Source organism: Sciurus carolinensis, chromosome 3, assembly GCF_902686445.1.
Source record: "Sciurus carolinensis chromosome 3, mSciCar1.2, whole genome shotgun sequence".
In the NCBI taxonomy this organism is placed as follows: domain Eukaryota; kingdom Metazoa; phylum Chordata; class Mammalia; order Rodentia; family Sciuridae; genus Sciurus; species Sciurus carolinensis.
Window position 1 is genome coordinate 19561742 of NC_062215.1, and position 11894 is coordinate 19573635.

The following is an 11894-nucleotide window of genomic DNA, read 5'->3' on the forward strand; positions in this document are numbered from 1 at the left end:
TACCTGGACTTACTTTATAGGGTCTCTTTTGTTCTCCAGTTCTCTCCCCCTTCTCTCTCCTTCTGGCCTATGTGATTAGGCCTGGATTTGCGGGTGAGATGCATAAAGTGAGAAGCGAATGGGCAGGGGAAGGGTCAAAGTGATTTAGCCAGGTAAGTCTGGTAATCGATGAGCTCTGCAGATCCTTGGCATTCCATGGGGGGGGGGGGCAGTCTCCCAACTTCCAGAGGCCGATGGCTTTGATGGCCTCCGTTTCCTGGATTTGATTTGATCCCCTATTTCTACACTAACTGCCTGTCCCCAATTCTGGTTTCAATCCCCCTTTTTGCTTTAGGAACTCCTTACTGCTGTAAGGAAAGGGGGCAAAATATTCCACGAGGAGAAAATGAAAAACAACATTGTAGGTCAGCAAAGGGAGGAACTATCTTAAAGGAAAAACCAATCAAAGAAGAAACCAAGTCAAGTTAAAAATCACAAATAAGCCCAAATGCCTGGGAATACAAATCATACCTCAATAATAGATAATAAATGTATGTGTGATTACATGAATGGTGTGAATCTACATTGTGTACGAGCAATCAAAATGCAGTCTGTAAAAATAAAGATTTTAATAAAAAAAAATGCGTGGCCATAATTACTCCCAAGCTGTTAGTGTTGTCCTTCAAAATATTCCTTGTTCTTCCCCCGAAAAACAAAATCTTAATATCCCGTTGACATTGCTGCCATCCCTTCCTTCGCTTGGATATGCATAGCTTCTGGAGTCTAAATTAAACACCAGTATTCTATCCTCTCGGGTTCTTTTTCCCCTTTTAACCCCCACCCCCCACATCGTTTGTATTGGGGATTGAACTCAGGGGGCATGTAACCACTAAACCACTTCCCCAAGCTCTGCACTGAGTTGCTTAGTCTCGTTAAGTTGCTAAGGCTGGTTTTGACCTTGCCATCGTCCTGCCTCAGCCTCCTGAGCCAGTGGGATTTTTTTTTTTTTTTTCCCCCTCACATAAGGGAGTTAATTAAGCAAACAGAGTAACTTCCTGCAGGGTAAGAGAGAAAATGAGAGGAAAAGAAAGAGAACGAGAAAGGGCATGTGCAAGAAAGAGTGTGAAAGCAAGAAGGATAGAGAAAGTGAGTAGGAGAGAAATAAGCTTACGGTACGAAGTCACCGAGGAACTGCAGCTTAAGACTCAGTCACTCCCGTCGCGGGCTCACCAGCATAATCCTAAACCCTGTACTGAGCAACACTTGCCACTCAGGCAAGTGGGGAGCGGGGCAGATACCGGCTGACACTCCCGAGAGGAAAAGAAAAGACAGAAAACGGGAGGTGGTGGAGAGCAACCAAAAACACGCTCTCAAAGCCCACTGGCGGCGGGGGCCGGCGGCGCTTCAAGGAAAACAGAGGCTTTCCCACACACGATGAAAGAAAAACCTGGGCAGCACCCATAGCAGGCAGGAAAGAGTAACAACTGCTCCAGAAACGCGCGAGAGAAAAGCAAAAAGCACAAGCAACCCTACGAAGAACGACAACAAAAAAAAAAAACAAGTAAAGCAGACCACACCGCACCCATCTGATCTTTAACAACCACTATTTTCCCCCGAGGGGGGTGCACCGTTCCTGGAGGTACTGCAATACCAGGTCGATGCGTGGAGTGGACGGAGCAAGCTCCTATTCCATCTCCCTGCTCCAAAAATCCATTTAATATTGTCCTCGGATAGAGGACGTATCAGATATTAAACTGATAAGAACAGATACTACACTTGATCTTAGCCAAAAGGCCGAGAAGCGATGCCTGTTGGCTCTCGGGCACCCATGGCACTCCTTGCCACACACATTTTCAGCTCACGGTGACAGAACTCACGCTCACTTAAAGGCCCACCCTATCCCCGCTTCACTTTGCGCAAGGGATTCAATTTTGTGAAGCAGGAAAAATTCGTCAGATTATTGCTCGTTCGGGGGGAAATTTCACCTTTTTCTTTGCTCCCATAGCTCCCGGGAGAAAGAGACATTGTAAATTTGCATGCCCCCCCGCACAAGCCGTGCCGGGCTTCCGGTGCCCGCCCTCTCGCCTTGGAACAGAACACCGCCGGTAAAACAATTAGCGAGAAAGCTCTTTCGGTCTCATGGCCCGAGAACGGGAGGAAAAGCCAGGACGAGAAAGAGGCAAACGACACTACGAGGTTTCCTTCCCAGCATTTTTTCCTTCGTGCTTAATCTTTCAATTTTTTTTTTTTTTTTTAAGAGATGAGGTCAACTTTCTGGGGGCTTGGGGGTGTCGGTCGCCAGAATACTGTCCCCGGAGGAACGCACGCTCCCGCTGGCTCAAGGGGTGGGCGGGGTCTTGGGAAAGGGGACCCTTGGGGGCTCGAGTCCGTTAACTGCGCTGTTAAATCCGCTGCTTTCAGGGCGGGAGGGGAGGAGCCTGGAAAGGGGGAGGGAACCGCGGGTTCAGCGACCGGCGTCGGAGGCCCGAATGACTGGGGCGGGCGGGGACAGCAGGAGGAGACCGGGTGGGAGAGGGAGTGGGCGAGCGGGTCCGGGGGACTTGTGGCCTCTCCTCCTGGGAGAAGGCAAGAGGCGGAGGAAGGGTTGGTTCTGAGCGTGGGCGGCGGCGCGGTGAGACGTACTGCCGCTCAACGCTTCGGGCTGGCCCGACGGGGGCGAGGGCAGAGGAGCAGAAGGACCGGTGAGCAGAAGGGATTGCGTCCTCCCAGGAAAGCGAGAGCGAGCGCTTGGGCCCGGGCTCGTCGCAGTGCAGGGGGAGAAAGTAGAGCTGCCGGCATTTTCGGACATCTGGGGGACCTATGGATGTGAAAGAGAGGAATGGAAGGCGACTCCAGGGGTTCTGGCCAGAGCGACTGGGAAGAACACGGTTGTCACATTCTGAGTTGGGAGAGGAGCAACTTTGTCGAGGAGGCTGGAGGTGGGGGCGTGGGGGGGGGGCGGTGCGTGCCCTGTTCGGAGCTCACTTTGGCAGAGGACAAGCTAGAGCTGCGCCTCGGAGAGCCGTGAGGAGGTGGCAGCTAGGCAGCTGGGTGTGTACCAGGCTGTACTGCAGGCCCGAGCTGTTTTGAGAACTGTCAGCAGAGAAGTGGGGACCCTCGGCCGTGGGTTGGGAGGAGCTCCCCAAGGGAGAGAGGGCGTCCACCCACCACAAGTTAGGGGGGGGGGGGCGGGGCGGGGCATGAGAACAATGTCAAGGACACTAGAAGGAACAGGCGGATGGAAAATCGGGAGAGCAAGGTTTTCTGGAAACCACGCCCTGAAGGTAGTTCAAGAACCAGCGAATGCTCAACCTGGTAGCTGCTGAGGCTTCAGGTGAGGTGGGGACTGACGGTGGACCTTGAGGAGCAGGTTCCCCACCGCATAGGAGGCTGACTGGGGCGTGTTCAAAAGAGGGCAAGATCCAAACTGAGGGCCATTCTACAGAATAAGGATCCTGCAGTCTTCAAAGAAAGTCCCTGTTGTGAAAGAGGCGCAAAGGCTGAGGAGACGGAAAGAGAACTGGCAACTGAGTGCAGCAAGGGATCCCAGACTGGGTCCGGGACCAGGAAAACAAATCGCTCTGCAGGATGCTTTGGGACAGCGGTAGACAGCGGGAGAAATCTGAACTTGGACTGTGGCTTATAGTATAGGGTTCAGAAGGCCGTGTTCCCAGGAAAGACACGCTTAAGTCTTTGGGGGTGATGGGACATTGCTTTGTGCAACCTGCAAAATGTCTCAATAAAGAAAAATATGTGGGTGTCTTCGTGTTTCGAAAAATATGTGTGTGTTTCGGGGTGTTTAGGCACAATTTAGAACAGCCCGATCACCACTGAGAAGTCCAAATTTGAGAGTCTTTATTAACCGCCAGCTGTCACACAACGCCCCAAATGGCTATTTATTGGGGAACAGCCCCGAGTATGGCGGTGCAGGGGGTTCATAAAGGTAAAATCACAAGAACAATTGAGGCACACGTAGGTCAGAAAAGACCTTGTTGAGACAGGTATTTTGGTTACATGAGAGAATAGCTTTGTACATTTCTGAGTCATTTTTGTTATACATCAGGGCCATAGTCAGGGAGGAGGGAAGGTCCTGCTGTACTGTCAATGCAGATACAGCTTCGGGAAGCTGAAAAGGAAAACATTACAAGCAAGCATACGATGGAGTCAGGTCAGAACAAAATGGTGTTACTTTGGTTCTTTTCCATTTCAGGGGGAAAATATTATAAAGGGAGAGTTACAAAGGCAAATGTGGCCCTGTTGACGGTTGGCGGGCCTGGGTAAAGACTACAGAGAGGTTCTCCGTACAATTGTTGTTAACTTTTCTGTAAGTGTGAAGTTTATATGTGTGTATGTGTGTTTGGTACGGGGGATTGAACCTGGGGGTGCTTGTACCAATGAGCCGCATTCCCAGCCCTTTTTCTTTGTTCTTTTATTTTTCTTTCTCATTGTGAGACAGGGTTTCGCTAAGTTGCTTAGAGCCTCGCTGGGTTTGTTGAGGCTGGCCTCAAACTTGCCATCCTCCTGCCTCAGCTTTAATCCCGAGCTGCTGGGATTAAAGGCATGTGCAACCACGCCTGACCAGTGTGAAGTTATTTCAAGATAATCTCAACACTGTAGAGGGAGAACGAGAGGAACTGGGGAGGGAGAAATAGAGACGACCCTTTGGAGGAATTTCTTTGTAAAAGAGGAATGGGGTGGTAGCCGTGGGGTGAAGTAGGTCGGTCGGGTTTATGTTAGGATGGAAAGAAATAACACAACTGACGTGCTGGTGGAGAAGTGCCATCCAGATGGGAACATCGGGGGGCCATGGGGGAGGCGAATAGGAGAGCGTTGCCAGGGGCAAGGAGAGTGGATGGGCTCAGGTGCTCAGGTGCGGGGCAGCCCTTTGCCAGGAGCTGTGGCGGCTCATCTGGGCTCTGGAGGAGAGTGGGGCGGTCCCGCACCTAATCCTGGAAGCCTCCGATTGCATCTACAGTAATACTTCCTTCTGAAGCAAGGTGCTCAGCTGAGTGTGGGGCAGGGTGGAGAGGAAAGTAAGAGACAGCGGCCTGGAAAAGTGGAGATGAACGGAGTAGGGAGGAAGAAGATGAGTTAGCTGCTGTGCCCAGCACTAAGGGTGCCCGCCTGCTAGTGATGGCAAAGTTACCCCTTGGTCTACCACCAGGATCCGCTGGATCCAGGATTATAGTCGTTCTTTGTTGTGGACTGAATGTCGGTGGCCTGTCCCCAGTCCCAACCCCCTTTCCTGTGGAAGGCCCTAACCGCCCCTCGCTAAACCCACACTTGGGCCCCGCGTTTGGAGCTGAGGCCTCCAAGCAAAGTAATTAGGGTTCAATGAGGTCACGAGGGTGTGGGCCCTCATCCAGTAGGATTCCCGTCTTTATAAGAGAGGACATGAGATTGTGGGAAACTAGAGAGGAAAAAGGAAAAAGTGGGAAGGGCTGGCCCACGAAAATCGAAGAGTAGAGGAAAGGGGATGGGGGGGAGAGGAGGGGGGAGAAAAGGGGAATACCAGGGATTGATATTGGCCACATTACATGTCACGATGTGTGCATGTACAATGTGGAACAACAAATCCCCCATTATGGCAGCTATAACGCACCATAAACAAAAAATACGGAAACAATAGATTGTGTAGAATTAAGCAGTTAAAAGAGAAAGCTGGAAAGAAAGGAATGCGGTGGAGGGAAGCGGCTCTACCCCGCCCCCGGCGCCCTGGGCGCGCCACCCACGCACGACACACACCACCACGCACGCACGCGCGCACGCACGCCAGCACAAAACAAGAGAGAAGGCTCCGTGAGGATGCAGCGAGAAGGGCTGCCACCTGCGCCACGAAGGGAGCCTCATCAGAAAGCGACCCCTCTGGACCTTGCTCCGCGACTTCCAGCCCCGGAACTGTGAGGAGACATCTGTCTGTGGCTGCGGTCACCCACCCGGTCTCTGGTGGCGCTTCGTTATGGCGAATCCGTTCTTCTCTGCCGCCGCCCCGCTCCCTTACAGTGTCTTCTCTGAGCCGTTCTGGATGTAAATGTGGGCTGTTTCGTTACTTTGATTCCACTCCGAGTCTTCCAGTGTTTGGTGTGTAGGGGGGTGGTGGAGGGGGGTTTCTTTTCTCTTTTCGTGGTACGGGGGATCGAACCCAGGGGTGCGCTACCACTGGGCCTTAGTTTCTGTTTGAGACAAGGCCAGTCCCTGCGCTGGCCCAGCCTGGCCTGGAACACGTGATCCTCCTGCCTGAGCCTTCTGAGTTTCTGGGAGTAGGCCACCCTGCCCGGTTCTTTTCTTTCTTCTTCGACTCACACTCCTTCTGTCTTGCATCCGTTAGCATGGGTCCCTTGGCGGGCCTTCTTAACAGCTTATCAACGCCCTCCAGCCAGAGGCCACCAGGAACACACGTGTCAGCGAAGCGAGCCGGGTTTTCCCTGTTCCCCTGTTTTGTCCTCCATGGAGAGCCTTGCGGGTGTCTCAGTAAGAGGCTGTCAGGAACGGTTTCGGAGGCTGGCTTGCGTGAGGTGGTTTGAGGAGAGGGTGAGCAAGCCAGGCCTCCCTCCCGACGGGCTGCTTCTCTGACTGGGGTAACTTAAGGACTCTCGTCAGCAAGGAGGAAAGAGTAGAGCGAGGAAGGCCCGCAGTGGGCAACATGGCAGCGGCCACTGTGTTGAGCAGGGCAAGTCCTGCCGGGGCCAGGTCCGTTTCCGGGGCTGCTTCTGTCTTTCTCCAGAGACAAGACACAAGATGGGATCCTAGAGATGGCAGTTTTCCTGTGTCTTGAGACACTTTGCTGTGTCCTCACCCTAGGAGTTCTTCCGTAGTGTCTCCGGGATTCCGTAGGACATGGAAAAAGTTCCCGAGATTCAGGAAAGGAAGAGGATGACGGACTCGCTGGAAGGATGATGCCGCGGTGGAACATCATCCTTCAGCTCTGGTTGCCTTGCCCAAAGGAGTGAACGGTCCCTCCAGACGGATTACCAAGCTGTGAGCACCATCTCTGTGCTCTGGATTTCGCTCTCCTTGAACACAGTCAGAATTCAGAAATGCTCCAGAAGCCGTGGCGCACGCCTGTGATCCCAGCGGCTCGCCTCGGAGGCTGAGGCAAGAACATCGCAAGTTCAAAAGCCAGTCTTAGCCACTTAGCGAGGCCCTAAGCAATCAGCGAGACCCTGTCTCGAAATAAAATACCAAAAGGGGCTGGGGATGTGACTCAGGGGTTAAGCACCCCTAGATTCAATCCCTAGGACCAAAAAAAAAAAAAAAAAAAAAAAAAAAAAAAAAAAAAAATTATTTTCCATCCAGGATGGCAAAGAAAATAAAATTGGCAGGGGAACACATCTCTCGCCATGTGACGGGATCAGAAGGTAAATGCAAAGGACAACTAGGGGAGCCGGAGGCTAGGGCGACTTCGCACTATCAAAGGACAGTATGCTAGATAAATTTTGCCACACTCCAAGATTTGCTGCTCAATGAACTTACGAGCTATCTATCGAAGGTTAAGGAAACACTGGAAAACATCCTGTGTTTGGCCGATGCAGGTGGGAGAAGAACCAGAAGTGGGGATGAGCTAGAACCTACTGGAGATGTATTGCAGTCTGGAGTCAGTGTTTACAAGCTGCATACGTTCCAGATGCACGCTTGACGGCCAACGAGCTGTTCCTTGCATTGTGAGGATGTTGCAGAATTAAAGTATATAGACCTTCAAAATCTGAAAAATATGAACAAACAATGTCGCGACCAGGGCCCCGACCAAACTCTCGGGTCCCGCCAGGGGTGAAGGGGGATCCACGGCATTTTCAAGATTAAGCTGGGATCAGGTGGAGCTCTGCTCTCTGATGGAGCTGCGGATCCAAAGAGTTCCACCAGCAGTCTTTATTTATGTGTGTCTCATTCTCAGATTAAAGACTAGCAAACATAGCCTTTGTATTCAGGAAAGTTACAGAAACCAGGACACCTATGTAGCTTTTCCACAGTTGCAATCCACAGTTGCAAAGTGCAGCGTTAGGAGCCTTGTGTAGCTCTCAAGAAAGTGCACTGTTTAAAGTTACTGGAAAGGAGGCAGGAACCGGAGAAGCGGAGTGGTGAGACACTGAGACACTGTAGTTGTCTAGCATAAGAATTCCTTCCTTCCCAGGGCTGTGTGCCTGAGATCAAGGCCAGAGCTGACAGGACTCTTGCACAGAGCCTCCTGGTGCAGGGCATTGCCACAGCAGCTAAGCATCCTGTGCCCTTGCACAGAAACATTCCCAGGCACCGGGCATGCCACAGCCATGAAGGCATCAGAGACCCCCAGTCTCAGTCACTACTCTCCCAGTCTCTGTCACCACTCTACATCTCTCCCTTTTATATTTTTTAAATGCAAGTGTGGGTTAAGACTTGAGTCCTTGGATTTCTCCTCAGAAGATTCGCATCCTATTGTTAGAACACCAAAGAGAATTAGTAGCAAGGATATAATTCCAAAAACGTACCATACTGTATGACTTAACATATTCCACAGATGAAAGCCACTCGGATCATTAAGTATTTGTTTAGCAAGCCACGCGGGATCCACAGAATCCATTTGACTTTCTCGAATGTCCCAGATATGATGATGTAGCTCCGTAAGACTGAGGCTATCGTTATTTCTCTGCCAAATGCCCATTAAACGATTTTTAACTTTCTCCCAATGGAATTGAGATGTATTATACTTTGCTGCTGCGACACAAACATATCTGTAGTTAGCATGGCAGCGAGCTCCCGTCTAAATTTTAGAGCGGCACGTTCATTTCCCACATTAATAAATGCAGCTTCTAAAGCATTAGTTTTTCCTCTAACGTATCATCAATATTTGCCTGATTATTACTAGTGAGCCAAATCATTAACAAATTGAGCATTCTTTATGCTTTTGGATAAAGCTACAGCAGCAGCATGACAGAGACTAAAGCGGGTACCAAGGCAACTACTCCAATTATGACAGGACCAAGAGCATGACACTGTCTATCCAACTGGGCATGAATCTGCTGTAGAACTTGAACTCCAGTATTGGAATACCAGGGCTCTGAAATATCAGCTGGAGTCATAAGAAATGAAGGTTGTCTTGGCACAGGTGTTCCTTGTCCTCTGTTACACCTCGTAATACAATCAGTCAAAGTACGGTCATAAAAAATGACATGATACCTTTTTCTTCTCCTGTTTACTTTTACACTTCCAGTAATTAAAACAGAAGGGGATTGTACACAGGCTTGCAAGCCGTAACAAGAAGCCACTTTACAATCCTTATTCACAAGGTCGGGTAAGGGGGTACTAGTAAAGTTAACAAAATCTAGGGTGGCTATCAAACACCAAAGATCTCTTTGCATGCCACCACCACTGAGGTCAGCAGATATTATGATGTGCTGGCCCATTGTTGGCACACTCCGTCCATGTAGTAAGGGCACCCAATTCTGTAGTAGTACATGAGGACAGTAAGGTATTGGGTGGATGTTCCATGGGAAACACGGTTATGTCATCAGTCAGTCCCATTTTTAACAACCGGTCTGATGAATGTGCTTGGTTACCTCCCCAAAACCAGTGAGTTTGGCTACGTTGGCTTCCTCATATGCCGTCTTATCTTCTGGGGTCACTTTTAAACAGCCAGTATTATCATTGGTGGGACCAACATATATAGGTGGACTCTCACTGTATGCAGTACAATTACCTCCAACTGAATGGACAGGTGGTAATATGTTTGTCTGAAAGCCTCCCCTCATGTGTGTATCTTTAGTAAATATGGGACTAGATTCTCCAGTCCACATAACTGGGTGTACTACAGGTGGATCTGGAAAGTAGTTCAGTAGTTTCCCCACAAGTCTACTTCCCTGACATCTTAATAAGCCAGCATGGCCACAAGCATTGTGGCAGGAGAGTCAACATTTCCCTGTTCGTTACCATCTTAGGCTGGTGCGTCAGATTCTTCAATTGTCCCCAGCCTTCTGGGTTTGTCAAGCTCTCTTCCTCTTCCTCCCCACCATCTCGTCCATGGTGGGTGTCAGGATCAACACTTTCATTGTGAGTTTCAGTCGTCTGAACCGCGGTTGGAGGTCTTCCACGATGATGGCGAAGAGAACGTTCAGGTACCCAAACAGGATGAGCGGCGCTTTCTGGAAGGATACCAGCAGGAACCTCTACCCCCACGTAATCACTGGGTCTGGTCCATTCCATTGTCCTGTTTGTAAGTCTTTCCACCAGACCAGACCCGTTGGGCCTACAGTCGTTATGAGCCACATGTCGCTCAGCTGCAGTGCAACCTTCAGAATCACGGTCCCAAAAATTTACGAAAAGAGCATGACTTAAACAATTTTGTGGGTTTTATTTCCCCTTTTTGTTTTTGTAATTGTGACTGTAGAGGTAAATGAGCTCACTCTACTATGGCCTGGCCTGGAGGATTATAAGGAACGGCAGTTTTGGTGTTCAATGTGAGATCGGTCCCCAAAAGTGTTGAAAAGATGAACTAGTATAAGCTGGAGCATTAGTATGATTTTTAATTTGTCATGGACGCCTAGCACTGCTAAAGCAGCCAAACAGTGGGAAATGGCCTGATGTGAATGTTTCACTGGCCAGGAAAATTGGTCAAAGTCACCTGGAAGGCCTGTAGGGATTGTCCAAGTTGATGTTAAACTGAAAAGGGCACGATGACGAAAGAAGGCGGAGCTTCTGTCTTTATAATAATAAGGTGAGGGCTGGGGTGTAGCTCAGTTCGTAGAGTCCTGGCCTTGCATGCCAAGGCCCTGGGTTCAACCCCAGCACCGCACAAAATAATAAGATAGTAAGAAAGGTGAGCAACACAATTATGAAATGGGGGTAAAGACTCTGGAGGAGACTAAGCAAAGTGGGACCATTTAATACCTTTTGAAGACTGCTCTATGGCCCTGTAGGGGGTGTGAGAACAGGAAACGTCAACACAGGTACGGCTCCTGTAAATTATTCAGTAAGTCGTGTAGTCTCCATCACAGTTTTATTAAGGCGGCCTTTGCTTCTGTAGCAGGCTGTTGAGGAGAGGCCTGAGAGGGATTTCCACACAATATATCAAGTGAAGGGCTCAAATCTGCAGTAGATAATTGTAAGCTAGGCTTTCACCGGTTAAAATCTCCCAATAACTTACGAAAATCTTTGAAATAGGTAAAACATGAGTTGTAACTTGTAAGTTTTGTGAACCAATCAAGTGTCCTATAATTAGACTGCCCAAATATAAGAAGGAAAGGACTTTTGTGCTTCTGAAAGGAACTAATAGACAACAGGTATAAAGTTTACAAGGAAAATACAAGATGAAATTTAACGAGAGAAAAAAACAGATTTAATTTGTAACGATTGGCATAAGCCAATCAATATGGTTTTTGTAATTTTAAACCTTTATTTAGTTCTATATTATGGTTGTTTTAGAGTATAGTAATTTGTTTAACAAAAGTCTTTTTTTTTTTTTTTTTTTAGCTTAACTTAAATAAACTTGAGTGGTTGTCTTAACATGGAATAAGGTAAGAGGCCGAGTCTTAACTCAGATGAGGTACGGGCCCTTGGCAAATCTTACATCAGGTGTTTTATCTTTGAAACTAATCTTTAATTTCTTTTAAATATTATTTTATAAAGTTTTTACACATCATTTTGAGTTATGTGAATCAGTTAACATAATTTACCATTACATCTGAAATATGAGTAAGTTCAGAGAGCTTTAATCCTCTTTTGTGCAAGAACAGCAAAATGTGTTTACATCCCGTGTTACAGACCTGAAATAAACCAGGCTTTCCTTATTGTCCATTAAAAATATATTTAAGTTTACCTCTCAGCATGGACAGTAACACAAAATTTTATAATTTATGACAGATTGTTTTTATCTAATTACAAAATATTAAATCACGGAAATAAATTTTAACCAAATTTGCTATTGTTAAAATAGACCACTGTTACAG

General features: G+C 48.5%; 1 non-coding gene across 1 annotated transcript; it reads right to left on the reverse strand.

Annotated features, from left to right (window-relative positions):
• Positions 1–1596: 1596 nt before the first annotated feature.
• Positions 1597–1785, reverse strand: LOC124981587 (U2 spliceosomal RNA). The gene has a single exon (XR_007108089.1). It is a non-coding gene; the product is annotated as a U2 spliceosomal RNA (small nuclear RNA).
• Between the last annotated feature and the right edge of the window lie 10109 nt (positions 1786–11894).